General features: G+C 41.6%; 2 non-coding genes across 2 annotated transcripts in view; both read left to right on the forward strand.

Annotated features, from left to right (window-relative positions):
- LOC116650203 (small subunit ribosomal RNA) overlaps positions 1-22 on the forward strand; it is a 1,995-nt gene extending 1,973 nt beyond the window's left edge. Inside the window, exon 1 of the ribosomal RNA XR_004303185.1 lies at positions 1-22. This exon is cut by the window's left edge and continues 1,973 nt beyond it. This is a non-coding gene — a ribosomal RNA (small subunit ribosomal RNA).
- A 535-nt stretch (positions 23-557) lies between these two features.
- Positions 558-736, forward strand: LOC116650200 (5.8S ribosomal RNA). Its single transcript, XR_004303183.1, has one exon. It is a non-coding gene; the product is annotated as a 5.8S ribosomal RNA (ribosomal RNA).
- The last annotated feature ends 16,764 nt before the right edge of the window (positions 737-17,500 follow it).

Consider the following 17,500-nt stretch of genomic DNA (forward strand, 5'->3'; position numbering starts at 1 on the left):
TGAACCTGCGGAAGGATCATTATTGTATAATGTTCATTTCCGTTAATAAAAACAATTTTATATATAGAAATATATAAAATTTTTCTGAATATAAATGAATAATCATTTAAAAACATATACACATACTTATTCCCAATTAATATATATTTATATAATATCTGTCATTTTCAATTTGGGATTTGTCTGTGTTTATGCGTTTTAATGATGAAAAACTTGCGTGTATATGTACCATAATATACATGCGTTGCACAGATGTATTGTTCATTATTATATGCGCATACATTATATAAACGCAACAACCTAAATTTTATGTGTTGTACCTGTTTTCAGGTTAATGCTTTGCATATTTCTATAAAAATATTTAATTCTTCTATCTATATAAAAATTTTATTCATACCATATTTTTAAAGTATATGTAAAACTAAGACATTTCGCAACACAATTTAGGTATAAACAATTTTATTGAAGGAATTGATATATGCCAGTAAAATGGTGTATTTTTAATTTCTTTCAATAAAAACATTTGTGACGTAATGAAATAAACCAATATAAATTATCACTCTAAGCGGTGGATCACTCGGCTCATGGGTCGATGAAGAACGCAGCAAACTGTGCGTCATCGTGTGAACTGCAGGACACATGAACATCGACATTTTGAACGCATATCGCAGTCCATGCTGTTTTGTACTTTAATTAATTTTATAGTGCTGCTTGGACTACATATGGTTGAGGGTTGTAAGACTTTGCTAACTAAGTTGTTTAAAATTTTTCGAAGTTTTAAGCATATGGTATATTATTGGATAGATTATGTGTGTCTCTGATATGCATAAATTATTCATAATATTAATATATATATGGATGTACTACTCATTGTATATTTTGTATGAGAAAACTGAAGAATTATATTTTCTTTTTTCAAATCAAATAATACTGAGGAATGTCTAGCATAAAAGAAAAATATATTTTTCCTTAATCTAGAATTGCCTCTTATTAATGATGTGTGATAAAAGAATTGTTGTAAAATTTATGGAACTTCAGAACAAAAGTATTATCCATTATATTGAACAATAAATAATGTTCAATTAACATTGTTTTATACAACCTCAACTCATATGGGACTACCCCCTGAATTTAAGCATATTAATTAGGGGAGGAAAAGAAACTAACAAGGATTTTCTTAGTAGCGGCGAGCGAAAAGAAATCAGTTCAGCACTAAGTCACTTTGTCTATATGGCAAATGTGAGATGCAGTGTACGGAACATCAACATTCTAGTATGAGAAGTTAACGATTTAAGTCCTTCTTAAATGAGGCCATTTACCCATAGAGGGTGCCAGGCCCGTATAACGTTAATGATTACTAGATGGTGTTTCCAAAGAGTCGTGTTGCTTGATAGTGCAGCACTAAGTGGGTGGTAAACTCCATCTAAAACTAAATATAACCATGAGACCGATAGTAAACAAGTACCGTGAGGGAAAGTTGAAAAGAACTCTGAATAGAGAGTTAAATAGTACGTGAAACTGCTTAGAGGTTAAGCCCGATGAACCTGAATATCCGTTATGGAAAATTCATCATTAGAATTGTAATATTTTAAACAATATTATAATAATAGTGTGCATTTTTTCCATATAAGGACATTGTAATCTATTAGCATAAATATTTATCATAAAATTATGTCTGATTGCTTATTTGAATTATATGCTTGGCATTTTAACATAAAATAAAAGATATAAATTTGATAAAGTGCTGATAGATTTATATGATTACAGTGCGTTAATTTTTCGGAATTATATAATGGCATAATTATCATTGATATTTGTGTTTATTATATGCATTTGTATGATTAACAATGCGAAAGATTCAGGATACCTTCGGGACCCGTCTTGAAACACGGACCAAGGAGTCTAACATATGTGCAAGTTATTGGGATATAAACCTAATAGCGTAATTAACTTGACTATTAATGGGATTAGTTTTTTAACTATTTATAGTTAATTAACGCAATCCCGGGGCGCTCTATATAGTTATGTATAATAATATTTATATTATTTATGCCTCTAACTGGAACGTACCTTGAGCATATATGCTGTGACCCGAAAGATGGTGAACTATACTTGATCAGGTTGAAGTCAGGGGAAACCCTGATGGAAGACCGAAACAGTTCTGACGTGCAAATCGATTGTCAGAATTGAGTATAGGGGCGAAAGACCAATCGAACCATCTAGTAGCTGGTTCCTTCCGAAGTTTCCCTCAGGATAGCTGGTGCATTTAACTGTTGTATAAAATAATCTTATCTGGTAAAGCGAATGATTAGAGGCCTTAGGGTCGAAACGATCTTAACCTATTCTCAAACTTTAAATGGGTAAGAACCTTAACTTTCTTGATATGAAGTTTAAGGTTATGATATAATGTGCCCAGTGGGCCACTTTTGGTAAGCAGAACTGGCGCTGTGGGATGAACCAAACGTAATGTTACGGTGCCCAAATTAACAACTCATACAGAAACCATGAAAGGCGTTGGTTGCTTAAAACAGCAGGACGGTGATCATGGAAGTCGAAATCCGCTAAGGAGTGTGTAACAACTCACCTGCCGAAGCAACTAGCCCTTAAAATGGATGGCGCTTAAGTTGTATACCTATACATTACCGCTAAAGTAGATGGTTTATATTACTTGTAATATAAATTTTGAAACTTTAGTGAGTAGGAAGGTACAATGGTGTGCATAGAAGTGTTTGGCGTAAGCCTGCATGGAGCCGCTATTGGTACAGATCTTGGTGGTAGTAGCAAATAATCGAATGAGACCTTGGAGGACTGAAGTGGAGAAGGGTTTCGTGTGAACAGTGGTTGATCACGAGTTAGTCGGTCCTAAGTTCAAGGCGAAAGCCGAAAATTTTCAAGTAAAGAAAAATCTAAATATATTTGTCATCTAACCGATTTTTATACACTTGAATAATTTTGAACGAAAGGGAATACGGTTCCAATTCCGTAACCTGTTGAGTATCCGTTTGTTATTAAATATGGGCCTCGTGCTCATCCTGGCAACAGGAACGACCATAAAGAAGCCGTCGAGAGGTATCGGAAGAGTTTTCTTTTCTGTTTTATAGCCGTACTACCATGGAAGTCTTTCGCAGAGAGATATGGTAGATGGGCTAGAAGAGCATGACATATACTGTTGTGTCGATATTTTCTCCTCGGACCTTGAAAATTTATGGTGGGGACACGCAAACTTCTCAACAGGCCGTACCAATATCCGCAGCTGGTCTCCAAGGTGAAGAGTCTCTAGTCGATAGAATAATGTAGGTAAGGGAAGTCGGCAAATTAGATCCGTAACTTCGGGATAAGGATTGGCTCTGAAGATTGAGATAGTCGGGCTTGATTGGGAAACAATAACATGGTTTATGTGCTCGTTCTGGGTAAATAAAGTTTCTATCATTTATGGTAGTTTCTTGTTCCCCGGATAGTTTAGTTACGTAGCCAATTGTGGAACTTTCTTGCTAAAATTTTTAAGAATACTAGTTGGGCTACCAATTAGTTCTTTTAAATTATAACGATTATCAATTAACAATCAATTCAGAACTGGCACGGACTTGGGGAATCCGACTGTCTAATTAAAACAAAGCATTGTGATGGCCCTAGCGGGTGTTGACACAATGTGATTTCTGCCCAGTGCTCTGAATGTCAAAGTGAAGAAATTCAAGTAAGCGCGGGTCAACGGCGGGAGTAACTATGACTCTCTTAAGGTAGCCAAATGCCTCGTCATCTAATTAGTGACGCGCATGAATGGATTAACGAGATTCCTACTGTCCCTATCTACTCAGTTCGTTTCAGACAGTCGTTGGGAACAGACGTGTTTATTTCATCGCTCGCTTCGCAAACAATTTTAAGATAACGGTGCTTTCAAGCAACGGTATCTTGTTTACATTTTGTGCGCTTATCAGCAATAAAGTTTTATTGCTTTGTTTACGTCGTTGCTGCGTGAGCAACAGGCGTTCGTGTGTGTGTGTGAAACCGCCAGCTTCTACGTGTGTGTGTGTGTGTGCGTGCTATTTATATATTAAATAGATAAGCGCACACCTGCGGACGATGCCGCCACGCAAAAAGAAGCCCGCTGAGAAGGGGGCTTTTGAAAATTGTAGGATGACGTCGGAAGATGAGGTGACCTTGTCGGAGTCGTCATCGAACAGCGAGGTAAGGCGGAGGAGCAAGCAGCGCCTGAGGAAGGCAACTTCCGAAAGCGCTGTCAGCTCAGTTGGTGCGCGTGAGGGGAGCGCTGTTCCCGCGGGAGCCGCAGATGGCTCGCCCGGAGCAGCGGGTGCAAATGTGGAGGAGCGGGTTTTTGCCGTTCCTCATGCCATGAGCGTTTTGGATGTGTCTGAACCTGCCGTGGAGGGGCCGTCGACAAGTGCGGCGGCTTTGAGGAAGCGGAAAGGAACAGCTGTCGAGCAGATGAAGGGGATAACGGGAGCTTTATTGCAGCTTGCACTCAAGGAGAGAGCCACGGGGTCGCTCATTTGCAAGTTAGTCGATTATACAGGGCAGTATGAGCAGCTCCTGTTCGCGCTTGTGGCGCAGAATGAGCGGCTGCAGGGGCGCTTGGAGGCCGTTTGCGGGGGTGCAGGCGTTTCGCATGAATTGCATGTTCCAGCCGGCCAAGCGCGGGCTCCGTCGGTGAACGCCGCCAGAGGGGGTCCCAGGTCGGCAGTGCCGTCTACCCCGGAGATGCCTCGGCCAGTTGAGACATGGTCCTTGGTTGTGCGCAGCAAGGCTGCTGGCAAAACCGCTAAGGACGTCGTTGAGCAGGTGGTGAAGGAGGTAGGTCCCTCTCTTGGTGTGCGGATACATGAGGTGAAACCTCTAAGGGATGGAGGTGCGTTAATTCGGACTCCATCGGTCGCCGAGCGTGAGAAAATTGTGGAGAACACAAAGTTCAACGAGGTGGGATTGGAAGTGTGTGTGAATGATAAATTAGGGCCGAAAGTTGTGGTTCAGGGCGTTCACTCGCAGATCACCCCTGACGAGTTCATGGGTGACCTTTACGAGATGAACTTAAAGGACAAAATGTCACTTGAAGCCTTTAAGAAAGGTGTCCGGATGACAAGTAAGCCATGGGCGGCGGGAGGTAATGTAGCAGTTAATATCGTCCTCGAGGGTGCTGTGGTGGCCATGCAGTCCCTTTTAGAAATCGGACGCTGCTACATAAAATGGTTTTCTTTTAGAGTGAGAAGTTTTGACCTGGTACCGGGATGCTACCGCTGCCTTGGCTTCGACCATAAGGTGGCGGAGTGCAGAGCCAAAGAGGACGTTTGCCGTCGCTGCGGCCAGATGGGTCACCGCGTGGCTCAGTGCAGCAATGCACTGAATTGCCGCAATTGCTCCTTTAAGGGGAAGCCGTCGGGACATCTGATGATGTCTCTAGCCTGTCCCATATACGGGGCGATTGTTGCGCGGGCGAATGCTAGACATTAAAATGTCTAGCAGATTTCTTCAGCTGAATTGTCAAAGGTCGTATGCAGCTATGTGTGATGTGGGGGCTATGATGTGTGAAAGGGGCAGCGTCGTTGCCCTGCTGCAGGAACCCTACGCGACCGGTGGTTGCGTAAGGGGATTGCCCGCATGTATGCGAGTATTCCCTGACAGCAGGGCTAACTCCGCTGTCATTGTGAATGATGTCAGTATTGAATGCACTTTGGTGAGTTCAACTGACTGGGGGGTGTGTGTGAGCCTAAGCGGCAGTTTTGGCAGGATTTTTGTAGTGAGCATGTATTGTAAGTTCGGGGATCCCCTCGAACCATACATTGCTTACTTGGATGAGGTGCTACTACTGGTTAGTAGCGTACCAGTCATCCTTGGTCTTGATGCGAATGCATCATCCCCCATGTGGTTCAGCAAGGTATCCAGACATTCGTCTGGGTATTCGAACCACACACGGGGTGAGATGCTAGCCGAGTGGGCCGTGTCCCAGGATGTTCGGGTCGTTAACGAACCCAGTGAGTGGTATACGTTTGCGGGTCCGGTGGGTCAGAGTGACATTGATGTTACTCTAGTGAATGCGGTGGCAATGAGTATGTATGCTTTTCATTGGTGTGTACTAGGTGGGCTTGGTGTGAGTGACCACAATCCGATTGAGATTGTTGTCACACACACTATTACGAGGAACGAAAGTGTTGGGGGTAATCGCTGGCGCACTTGTAGTGTGAATTGGTCCCTTCATGGGCTCATTGTGCAGGAGGCGGCAACGCAAGTTCCGCTTAATGCATTTAATGATTTGAATGTGGATGAGCAGGTCGTATGTGTGAATGGGTGGATAACTGGTGCGAATGATCGCATGTTTGAGAGGTACCGTAAGGTCAACCTTAAGCATGTGAAGTGGTGGACGAATCAGTTAAGCACCAAGCGGCGGATGGTCCGGTCTCTGCGGAAGCGATTCCAAAGGGCCAGAGCTACCAATGCGGATGGTGCAGCCCAACTCAGGATTGAATATAGTCGGTGTATGAATGAGTACAAGCAAATGCTTGTAAAGGTGAAAGAAGATGAATGGCGCTCTTTCCTGGAGCGCAATAAGGATGACCCCTGGGGTCGTGTTTATAAAATAGTTCGAGGTAGAGGCAGGGAAACGGATGTAAGTAGCCTCCGTGTTGGTAACGTTCAGTTAACGGCATGGAGGGATTGCATGAATGTCTTGTTGAATGAATTCTTCCCCAGAGCGGATCATCAGGACTCACCACCTAGTGTGGTTAGGCCTGTTGATCCGCTTCTGGATAGTGAGTTGGAGGTGGCTTTCTCGAGGTTAAAGTCGAGGAAGTCACCTGGTATGGATGGATTCACTGGAGAAATGTGTAAAAGTGTTTGGAAGTCAATTCCAGAGTATATGAATGCGATGTATGCGAAGTGTCTGAATGAGGGTTATTTCCCCAGTGAATGGAAGTGTGCGAGAGTGATAGTGCTCCTGAAGTCGCCTGACAGGATCAGGAGCAATCCTAGATCTTTTCGGGGCATCAGTCTTCTTCCGGTTCTTGGAAAAGTTCTGGAAAGGATTATGGTAGAAAGGCTTCAGGAGAGAATGAGTGACCAAATGTCTGACAGGCAATTCGGTTTTAGGCAGGGCAGATGTGTTGAGGATGCTTGGAGGTATGTTAGTGACTCTGTTGAGGCTAGCAGCTCCACGTATGTCTTGGGCATCTTTGTTGATTTTAAAGGTGCTTTCGACTACCTGAGTTGGGCGAGTGTTTTGAGAAGGTTGGATGAATGCGGGTGCCGAGAATTAGCTCTCTGGAAGAGCTATTTCTCTGGCAGACGTGCGTGTGCTGTAGGGCGGTGTGAATGTGTGAGCGTAAATGTGGTTCGTGGCTGTCCGCAGGGATCTATCTGTGGCCCATTCATTTGGAACCTCATGATGGACCCCTTGCTGGTGCAGCTTGAGCAGATGTGTAAATGTTGTGCGTATGCGGACGATCTGCTTATCTTGATTGAGGGTCGGTCGCGTCTTGAGATCGAGACGAATGCGGGTATGTGCTTGCGCACTGTGTATGAGTGGGGTGAAAGTGTTGGGGTCAGTCTTGCAATGGACAAGACAGTGTCAATGCTGCTCAAGGGCAGATTGGCAGCTAGTCGGCCACCCATTGTCAGACTGAATGGAGTGAATGTGAGGTATGCGTCTGAGGTGAAATATCTCGGCATAACCTTCGGCGAGAGGATGTGTTTCACTCCTCATATCGCTGGTCTCAAGGCCCGGCTACTTGGTTTGGTGGGGCAAGTGCGTCGTATTTTGAGGTCTGACTGGGGCCTAAGCAGACGTGCTGTCCGCACCATCTATGAGGGTCTGTTTGTTGCATGTGCAGCATATGGATCGTCTGTATGGTGCAAGGCGGTCACGACTGTGGTCGGCAGAAAGAAAGTGCTGGCTTGCCAGAGAGTGCTTCTGTTAGGTTGTTTGCCTGTGTGCCGCACTGTCTCTACGGAGGCAATGCAGGTACTGTTAGGAGTAGCCCCTCTTGACTTGGAGATCAGGCGTCGAGCCTTGATGTACAGGATCAAGAGGCGGCTGCCATTGCTGCAGAATGATTGGCTAGCGGGTAGGGATGTGGAGAGTTTAGGGCTTAGTGAATGCAAGAGATTGGTGAAAGAGTGTGTTTTGTCTGACTGGCAAGTCAGATGGGACACTAGCGTGAATGGGCGTGTCACTCATCGGTTTATACGGGAGGTTACATTTGCCGGCAGCCGACCAGACTTTGGGTTCGGCCTGAGTCTTGGATTCCTGTTGACTGGTCACGGTTCCCTCAATGCATTCTTGCATTCGAGGAACCTTTATGACAGTCCAGAATGCCGTTGTGGCTCGGCTGCTGAGACATGGGAGCATGTTCTCTGTGAGTGCACAAGGTATGCAGATTTTCGAGATCTGAGGGGGATGGGTATAAGTGAGGTTAGTGGCGGGTTTGACGTAAGTCAATCACTCTCCACTAGTGATAGGGTTAGAAGAATGAGTGAGTTTGCTAGAGCTGCATTTTCCAGGCGACGTTTGCAATTGCAGGAAGGAATTGTATGAATGATGATGGATGGTAGATGTGAGAATGTGGGGGTACGAATGTGGGGGTGTTTCTGAATGGTAATTTTTGTTGAACATTGTGTTGTGATGGGGCTACCAACCCTTAACTGTTTTGGAGTTTAAATTGGAAGTGCCCTTCTGGTACGAGGCCTGACCGGAGGCTTTTAATCTGGTACCACGGGTAACCAGGAGCCCACGGAACTTGTTCCGTCCTGGTTAGTTGGTGCGGCCCTTCGGGGAGTATCGTGGTGGTTGTGGTTTAACACCCAAATGCGGGTAGAGCATCGCTCGACGTGGAGTTGCGTCATACAACCGGGTTCCGTGACCCAGATTACGGAAGAGGCTTAGATAGTCCTCGTGCCAAACCAAGGTAGAAGTCACAACCAAACAGTCGTGTCTTTAATTGGTACCTGCGGAATTGTTCCAAGGGGGCGGTGATTGACGCTTGAATTAATCCTATACTAGGAACCGTGAGATTAAGCCATCGCGGCAGGTGCTCACGTTAAGCCCACTGACTTTCATGTCCCTATCTACTATCTAGCGAAACCACAGCCAAGGGAACGGGCTTGGAATAATTAGCGGGGAAAGAAGACCCTTTTGAGCTTGACTCTAATCTGGCAGTGTAAGGAGACATAAGAGGTGTAGAATAAGTGGGAGATATTAGACTTCGGTTTGGTATCGACAATGAAATACCACTACTCTTATTGTTTCCTTACTTACTTGATTAAATGGAACGTGTATCATTTCCTAGCCATTATACGGATATAATTATTATGTCTTATGGTATTGGGTTTTGATGCAAGCTTCTTGATCAAAGTATCACGAGTTTGTTATATAATCGCAAACAAATTCTTTAATGAGAGAATGCATTTATGTATTATTGATTTAAAAATTTGGTATAACTCCAATTACTCAGGTATGATCCAATTCAAGGACATTGCCAGGTAGGGAGTTTGACTGGGGCGGTACATCTCTCAAATAATAACGGAGGTGTCCCAAGGCCAGCTCAGTGCGGACAGAAACCACACATAGAGCAAAAGGGCAAATGCTGACTTGATCTCGGTGTTCAGTACACACAGGGACAGCAAAAGCTCGGCCTATCGATCCTTTTGGTTTAAAGAGTTTTTAACAAGAGGTGTCAGAAAAGTTACCATAGGGATAACTGGCTTGTGGCGGCCAAGCGTTCATAGCGACGTCGCTTTTTGATCCTTCGATGTCGGCTCTTCCTATCATTGTGAAGCAAAATTCACCAAGCGTTGGATTGTTCACCCATGCAAGGGAACGTGAGCTGGGTTTAGACCGTCGTGAGACAGGTTAGTTTTACCCTACTAATGACAAAACGTTGTTGCGACAGCATTCCTGCGTAGTACGAGAGGAACCGCAGGTACGGACCAATGGCACAATACTTGTTCGAGCGAACAGTGGTATGACGCTACGTCCGTTGGATTATGCCTGAACGCCTCTAAGGTCGTATCCGTGCTGGACTGCAATGATAAATAAGGGGCAATTTGCATTGTATGGCTTCTAAACCATTAAAAGTTTTTAATTTGTTTTATTAACGACAATGGATGTGATGCCAATGTTATTTATAACATAGTAAATTGGGAGGATCTTCGATCACCTGATGCCGCGCTAGTTATATTTTAAAACATTATTTAATACAATGTCAAAGCCTAGAATCAATTGTAAACGACTTTTGTAACAGGCAAGGTGTTGTAAGTGGTTGAGCAGCTGCCATACTGCGATCCACTGAAGCTTATCCTTTGCTTGATGATTCGAAAAAAAGTAACACTAGACGAACATAATTCGTATAATTGGGTTATACATTCGCTTAAAATATATTATCAAATTATTATAATTGTTATATATTTATTGATGTTTGTATGCCTACTCTACGAAATTTGTTCATCTACGTTGCTTTCAATTAAATTTTATATGTAGCATAGAACAATATATATATATTCAATACTTAAAACAATATTGATATATATATTTATGAAAATATGGAATTTGACGGATGGAATATATAAAAATATATATACACAATATCTATATTGAAACTTCAATAATTATTGAGGAGAGCAAATAACAAAGAATAATATGTATATATATACAATACTTAAAGCCGTATTGATATATATGTATTTATATATACATGAAATTTTGGAATTGACGGATGGAATATATAAAAATATATATACACAATATCTATAATGAAACTTCAACAATTATTGAGGTGAGCATATAACATAGAATAATATATGTATATACAATACTTAAAGCCGTATTGATATATATATATATATATATATATATATGGAATTGACGGATGGAATATATAAAATATATATATACGCATACCTGAATTAAAACTTCAATTATTATTGAGGAGAGTATATAGAATAGAATAATATTTATATATACAATAAACACTTAAGGCAATATTGATATATATATATATATATATATATATATATATATATATGAAATTATGGAATTGACGGATGGGAATATATAATATATATATATATATACATAGCTAATTAAGACTTCAATTATTACTTAGGAGAGCGTATAACATACAACAATATTTATATACACAATATACTTAAGGCAATATTGTATGTGAAATTATGGAATTGACGGATGGAATATATAAAAATTTATATAAACAATACCTATATTAAAACTTCAATAATTATTGAAGAGGGGAGCATATAACGTAGAACAATATTTATAACTATACAATATTTTGAAATTTTTGGATGAACAAAAATATATAAAATTGTTACCAGTATTAAAACTTCAATTATTTTTTAGGAAAGCATAGAACAATATATATATATATATATATATATATATATGTATATATAACATATAATGCAATATTGAAATATATACATACACATACAGGAAAATATGGAATTGACGGATGGAAATCATCAAATACAGAAGAAACAGAATACTTACATTTTTTTATTCCTATTCTTATTAGCCTCTTCTAAAACATATTTAAATTTTATATGATACGTGATACAGAAATTTTGCTTGGATGTGAAGAAATGTATATCTTAATATTAATAATACAAAAATTGAAGACTATTCTGTAACATACATAATTAAATTGTAACTTAAACAACATTAAACTGTATATATAATAATAATAATATAACAATTTGACATTTCAAAAATACATTGGAAAATAATTGTGACTATGAAATTTTTATATATTGTATATTGATATATGATTATTAATATACAAATAAAATTATAAATGACATTAATCTTTATATATTATATATAACCTTTATCAACTTATATAAAATTATATTGAATTGTTATAAAAATAGTACATGAAAACGTTAAAATGAATGGAAGTATTTTGAAAAAATATCGCCATTATAGATGATGTGTCAAAAAACCTATATAGGGAGTGCTGTCGCGCAAGGCATGTCATATGAAAAATTTTAAATACGGTAAATTCATATGACTGTGGAGTGTTGCCTTGCCGGCATGTCAATTATGTTTATATAAGGAGAATAATGAAGTTATAAAAGTGTATTATTAAATTAGTACATGAAGATATTAAGGTGAATGGTAGCATTTGGAAAAAATATCGCCATTATAGATGATGTGTCAAAAAACCTATATAGGGAGTGGTGTCGCGCAAGGCATGTCATATGAAAAATTTTAAATACGGTAAATTCATATGACTGTGGAGTGTTGACTTGCCGGCATAAGTCAATTATGTTTATATAAGAAGAATAATGAAGTTATAAAAGTGTATTATTAAATTAGTACATGAAGACATTAAGGTGAATGGTAGCATTTGGAAAAAATATCGCCATTATAGATGATGTGTCAAAAAACCTATATAGGGAGTGGTGTCGCGCAAGGCATGTCATATGAAAAATTTTAAATACGGTAAATTCATATGACTGTGGAGTGTTGACTTGCCGGCATAAGTCAATTATGTTTATATAAGAAGAATAATGAAGTTATAAAAGTGTATTATTAAATTAGTACATGAAGACATTAAGGTGAATGGTAGCATTTGGAAAAAATATCGCCATTATAGATGATGTGTCAAAAAACCTATATAGGGAGTGGTGTCGCGCAAGGCATGTCATATGAAAAATTTTAAATACGGTAAATTCATATGACTGTGGAGTGTTGACTTGCCGGCATAAGTCAATTATGTTTATATAAGGAGAATAATGAAGTTATAAAAGTGTATTATTAAATTAGTACATGAAGACATTAAGGTGAATGGTAGCATTTGGAAAAAATATCGCCATTATAGATGATGTGTCAAAAAACCTATATAGGGAGTGGTGTCGCGCAAGGCATGTCATATGAAAAATTTTAAATACGGTAAATTCATATGACTGTGGAGTGTTGCCTTGCCGGCATAAGTCAATTATGTTTATATAAGGAGAATAATGAAGTTATAAAAGTGTATTATTAAATTAGTACATGAAGACATTAAGGTGAATGGTAGCATTTGGAAAAAATATCGCCATTATAGATGATGTGTCAAAAAACCTATATAGGGAGTGGTGTCGCGCAAGGCATGTCATATGAAAAATTTTAAATACGGTAAATTCATATGACTGTGGAGTGTTGCCTTGCCGGCATAAGTCAATTATGTTTATAAAAGGAGAATAATGAAGTTATAAAAGTGTATTATTAAATTAGTACATGAAGACATTAAGGTGAATGGTAGCATTTGAAAAAAATATCGCCATTATAGATGATGTGTCAAAAAACCTATTCATTTTTTTTTTTTTTTTTTTTTTTTTTTCATTTTGTTTATTGATTTAATACTATCCATCGTGGACAACCATTAAATTGTATAATTATAAACTTAGCTTATGTGTATTTCATGTATTGAGCTTAGTATAGTTGTTATTCTTAGAGAGAGTTAAATGGCTATGTTATTCCATGACAGAAGGTCAAATGGCTATATTGTTCCATGGGAGATCCAGTGGGTGGGCTCTGCAGAGTCTTCTCCTTTGTTGGCTGTTGTCTAGCAGACAAATGGCTAGTGTGTTGGGATGGTTGTGTAATCGCTTGATATATCGTCTGCTGCTTTTGGCAATCTCGTCTTTTACCCAGGGGAACTTGAGAACATCGTGGATGGTGGCGTTATCATGATATATGTGTGCGTTTGTAGCGATGCGTAATGCTTTGTTTTCGAAAGTTTGAATGATCCGGATATTGGACCTGCAGGCTGTACCCCAGAGCTGGATTCCATAGGTCCAGATTGGTCTGATGATCGCCTTGTAGGTCAGAATCTTGGAGGAGGTGGAAAGCCTTGATCTCCTGCCCATAAGCCAGTAGTAGGCTTTTAGTCGCTGCTCACACTGGTTTCGCTTTTTTGTTAGGTGTGCTCTCCAGGTGAGTTTCCTGTCTAGCGTTATTCCCAGATATTTAGGATTGGGTTCTTCTGGTATTGTGACTCCGTCTAGTTGAACTGGTGGACAGTTACCCGAGCGGAGTGCAAAGGTAGTCGCAGTTGACTTGTCACCATTGACTGTAATGTTCCATCGCTTTTGCCAGTCGTTGACGAGGTTCAATTGCATCTGCATCAGTGAGCTAGCTTCGCCAGGTGATTTCGAGATGGTGAGAAATGCCGTGTCATCGGCGTACGTGGCAACGCGCACGTTTGGGTTCCCAGTGACGGGCAAGTCAGCTGTGTACACGTTATAGAGCAGCGGACCCAGAACACTTCCTTGAGGGACGCCAGCATGAATGTGTTTGGTGTTGGACACTGTATCCCCACATTTAACTCGGAATGTTCGGTTCTCCAGATATGAAGCCAGAAACAAGAAGTAGGCGTGTGGGAGGTTACCCTTGAGCTTTTGCAGGAGTCCAGGATGCCAAACTCTGTCAAAGGCTTGTTTGACATCGAGGAATACGGCGTAGCAATATTTTTTCTCCTCAAATGCGTCGAGGATAGTTTGAACAACTCTGTGGCATTGTTCCGGGGTTCCGTGACAGCGCCTGAAGCCAAATTGGTGATCCGGGATCAGACCGGCCTCGTCCAATACTGGCAAAACTCTACTCAAAAATACTCTTTCTAGTATCTTTGAGAGCGCTGGCAGTAAACTAATCGGGCGATAGGAGGCCAGATTATCTTCAGGTTTACCAGGCTTAGGTATCATTACTACTTGTGCACTTTTCCATTGCGCTGGGAAGTAGCCGATTTCCATGCATTTGTTATATATTTTGGAGATGAACGAGATGCTTCTTTGCGGTAGTAGCTTTAATGCCATTGCATTGATACCATCATCGCCTGGGGCTTTTTTGTTGTTTAGCGCAGTTATGTATTCCGCTATCTCCTCTTCATGTACCGGTGGAATCGTTTCCGTTCCTTCGGGCGGTACACTTAGCTGGTGTGCAGTTTCGGATGCTTCTTCTGACGTGCACCTGCTGAAAGGGGTGAACACAGTTTCTAAGTGCTCGGCGAAGGCATTGGCTCTGTCAGATTCTGTTCTACACCAACTGCCATCAGTTTTTCTTACTGGGTTGATTCTTTTCTGTGGCCTTTTAATGTGCTTGGTTACTTGCCACAGATTGTGTTGTGGGTCGTTAGGGGCAAGCTGCGTAAGAAAACTATCTAGGGCATCTTTTCTCAGAATCTTGAGTGTCTCTTTCAGTTCCTTGGTGATTCTATTTAGGACTGTCTTGTCCCTCGGGTTCCTGGACAGGAACCAGACCCGCCTCAGTCGCCTTTTTTCAGCAAGCAGCTCGGCCACTTGTTGTGACCAGAGGTGAACGTCTCTATTTTCAACTCTGGGCCGGCTTGAGAGTCTTGGCGCCGCATGTGACGCCGCATTGTGGATATGAGTTGTTAGCTCTGTGACTGCCGCTTCGATGTCCTCCGGGCTATTTAGTGGGGGGCTGGGATTGGTGCAGTTGTCCAACCAGGTTTGATATTTGCCAATATCAGTGGCTTTATATATAAGCTTCTTGCGGGCAGACTTCCTCATGGGTGCAGCAAATATAGAGATGGCTATGGCGCTGTGATCAGACAGGAGGTCCTCTACTTCTCTGACTTGGATTCTGCCAGTATCCAAACCACGAGTTATCGCGATGTCCAGGACGTCTGGCACCTTATATGGGTCTGTAGGCCAGTATGTAGGTGCGCCTGTACTGTGGCAGTCGAGGTTTCTTAACCGGGTTTGCCTGAACAGCGCGTAGCCTTTAGGGTTATTTGTTCTGGAGCCCCACCAGGTGTGCTTGGCGTTGAAGTCTCCACCTATTAGAAACCTTGTGCCTAGGCTGTCCATTAGCGTCCCGAATTCTTCGTCCCTAGCATTGTGCTTGGGGGGGCAGTAGGCAGCGGCTATTGTGACGTCTCCCAGCGTGGTACTCACTCTTATTTTTGCGCATTGGATCCACTCCTCCAGAGTTGGGGGCAGGATCTCATAGCTTATGTTGCTGCGAATTAGAATGGCAGCTCCGCCGCGGGCTCTCCCGTTGGGGTGATTGGCTGAGATCAGGTCGTAGCCTCGTAGGCAGAAGTAAGATCTTTCAGAGAAATGGGTTTCAGATATGAGGAGAATTTCGGTATTGTTGGTCTTGCAGTAAAGCTCAACCTCAGGCCTGTTTTTGCACAGGCCGTTAGCATTCCAGATCGTGATCTCTAAACCTTCTTGCATAATGTGGAGCAAACAGTTTCCAGCATCTGTGTCATTTGACCTAGTATTTTATCCATCATTTTTTCAAACATGACCTCTAGCCTTGTCACTATCGCATTAAGTTGATTGTCCGGCTGTGAATCCGGGCAGGGAGCTTGATTTGCCTCGTAGGTGCTCTTTGCAGCCTTAGCAAAACTAATGTTTGCATTCACTTTGCTGCAGTTTAGTGGTAGTCCATCTCTTGGAGCTGTCTGTCTGTTTGCCGTTAAGAGGCTCTTTGCCTTCTTATAAGCTGGGCATCCTTTGTATGAGGCCACATGGGGACCCTGGCAGTGCAGGCAGAAGGCCGGGTCACTGCTCTTCTTTGAGCATTCCGACGTGGAGTGTCCGCCTCCACATTTCACACATCTATGTTCCAGGTGACAGTATCTTTGAGTGTGTCCGTATCCTTGGCAGCGATAGCATTGGGGGACATCGTTAAACTTCAGTGGAGGCTCGACTGTAACCACAGAGCAGCAAAGCCTTTTGATTTTGTATGCGTCTTTGTTATTTTTCGCCGGCTCGAGATTTACGAAGAATATGTTTAGGGGTTTTTTTGTGCTTTTTTGTGTGAGGTTATAAAGGTCTCTTACTTCGTGCCCGTAGTTGCTTAAACCTTCCTTGATCTCGACCAGCTCAGTAGAGTGGTGCAGGCCTTTGACCACTATCCGGTAGGCTCTTTCGTCTCTGGGCTGAAAGGTCTGATACCGTTTGTTGTTTTCATTGAGAAATGCCTTGAGTGCAGTGAAGCTAGCTTTATCTGGCGTCATTACTCTAATGTTGTTGTTTTTAGTGGCTTTATATGTAAATTCTACTGCTTTGCCAAGGGCGCCAGTTATGGCATTGGTAAGCGCTTTGATATTGGTCACGTCTGGAATAAAAATTGGTGGTGGCCTGATCGTCTTAGGTTCTTTAGCAGGCTCCTTATTTGGTTGGCCCTTAGCTAGTCCTATGACTTCAGTGGAGTCATCGCTGGCCGAAGATTCTTCGTCGTCTTCATCTGTAGAGAGTGAAGCAAATCTGTTACTTGTTAGATTTTCTCTAGCAGCTTTGCTGGTGCTTGGTCCGTCAGGTAGGTGTACGCGGGAAGGCTGTTTGCGCTGTTTGCGGACGGGCTTCCTCCTTATTTCTCCAGGTTCACTAGTGCAACTCGAATTCTCAGAGTCAGGGTTGCTAGTTCTGATGTTGGTCTTCTTCCTCTTGGTGCTGCTAGTTTTGATGAGCTGTGTAGCACGTGGCTCGGCTTGCCAGTCCATCTTGTCCATCTGGTTGGTGA

This window comes from Drosophila virilis, unplaced genomic scaffold (genome assembly GCF_030788295.1).
Source record: "Drosophila virilis strain 15010-1051.87 unplaced genomic scaffold, Dvir_AGI_RSII-ME tig00002283, whole genome shotgun sequence".
Lineage (NCBI taxonomy): Eukaryota > Metazoa > Arthropoda > Insecta > Diptera > Drosophilidae > Drosophila > Drosophila virilis.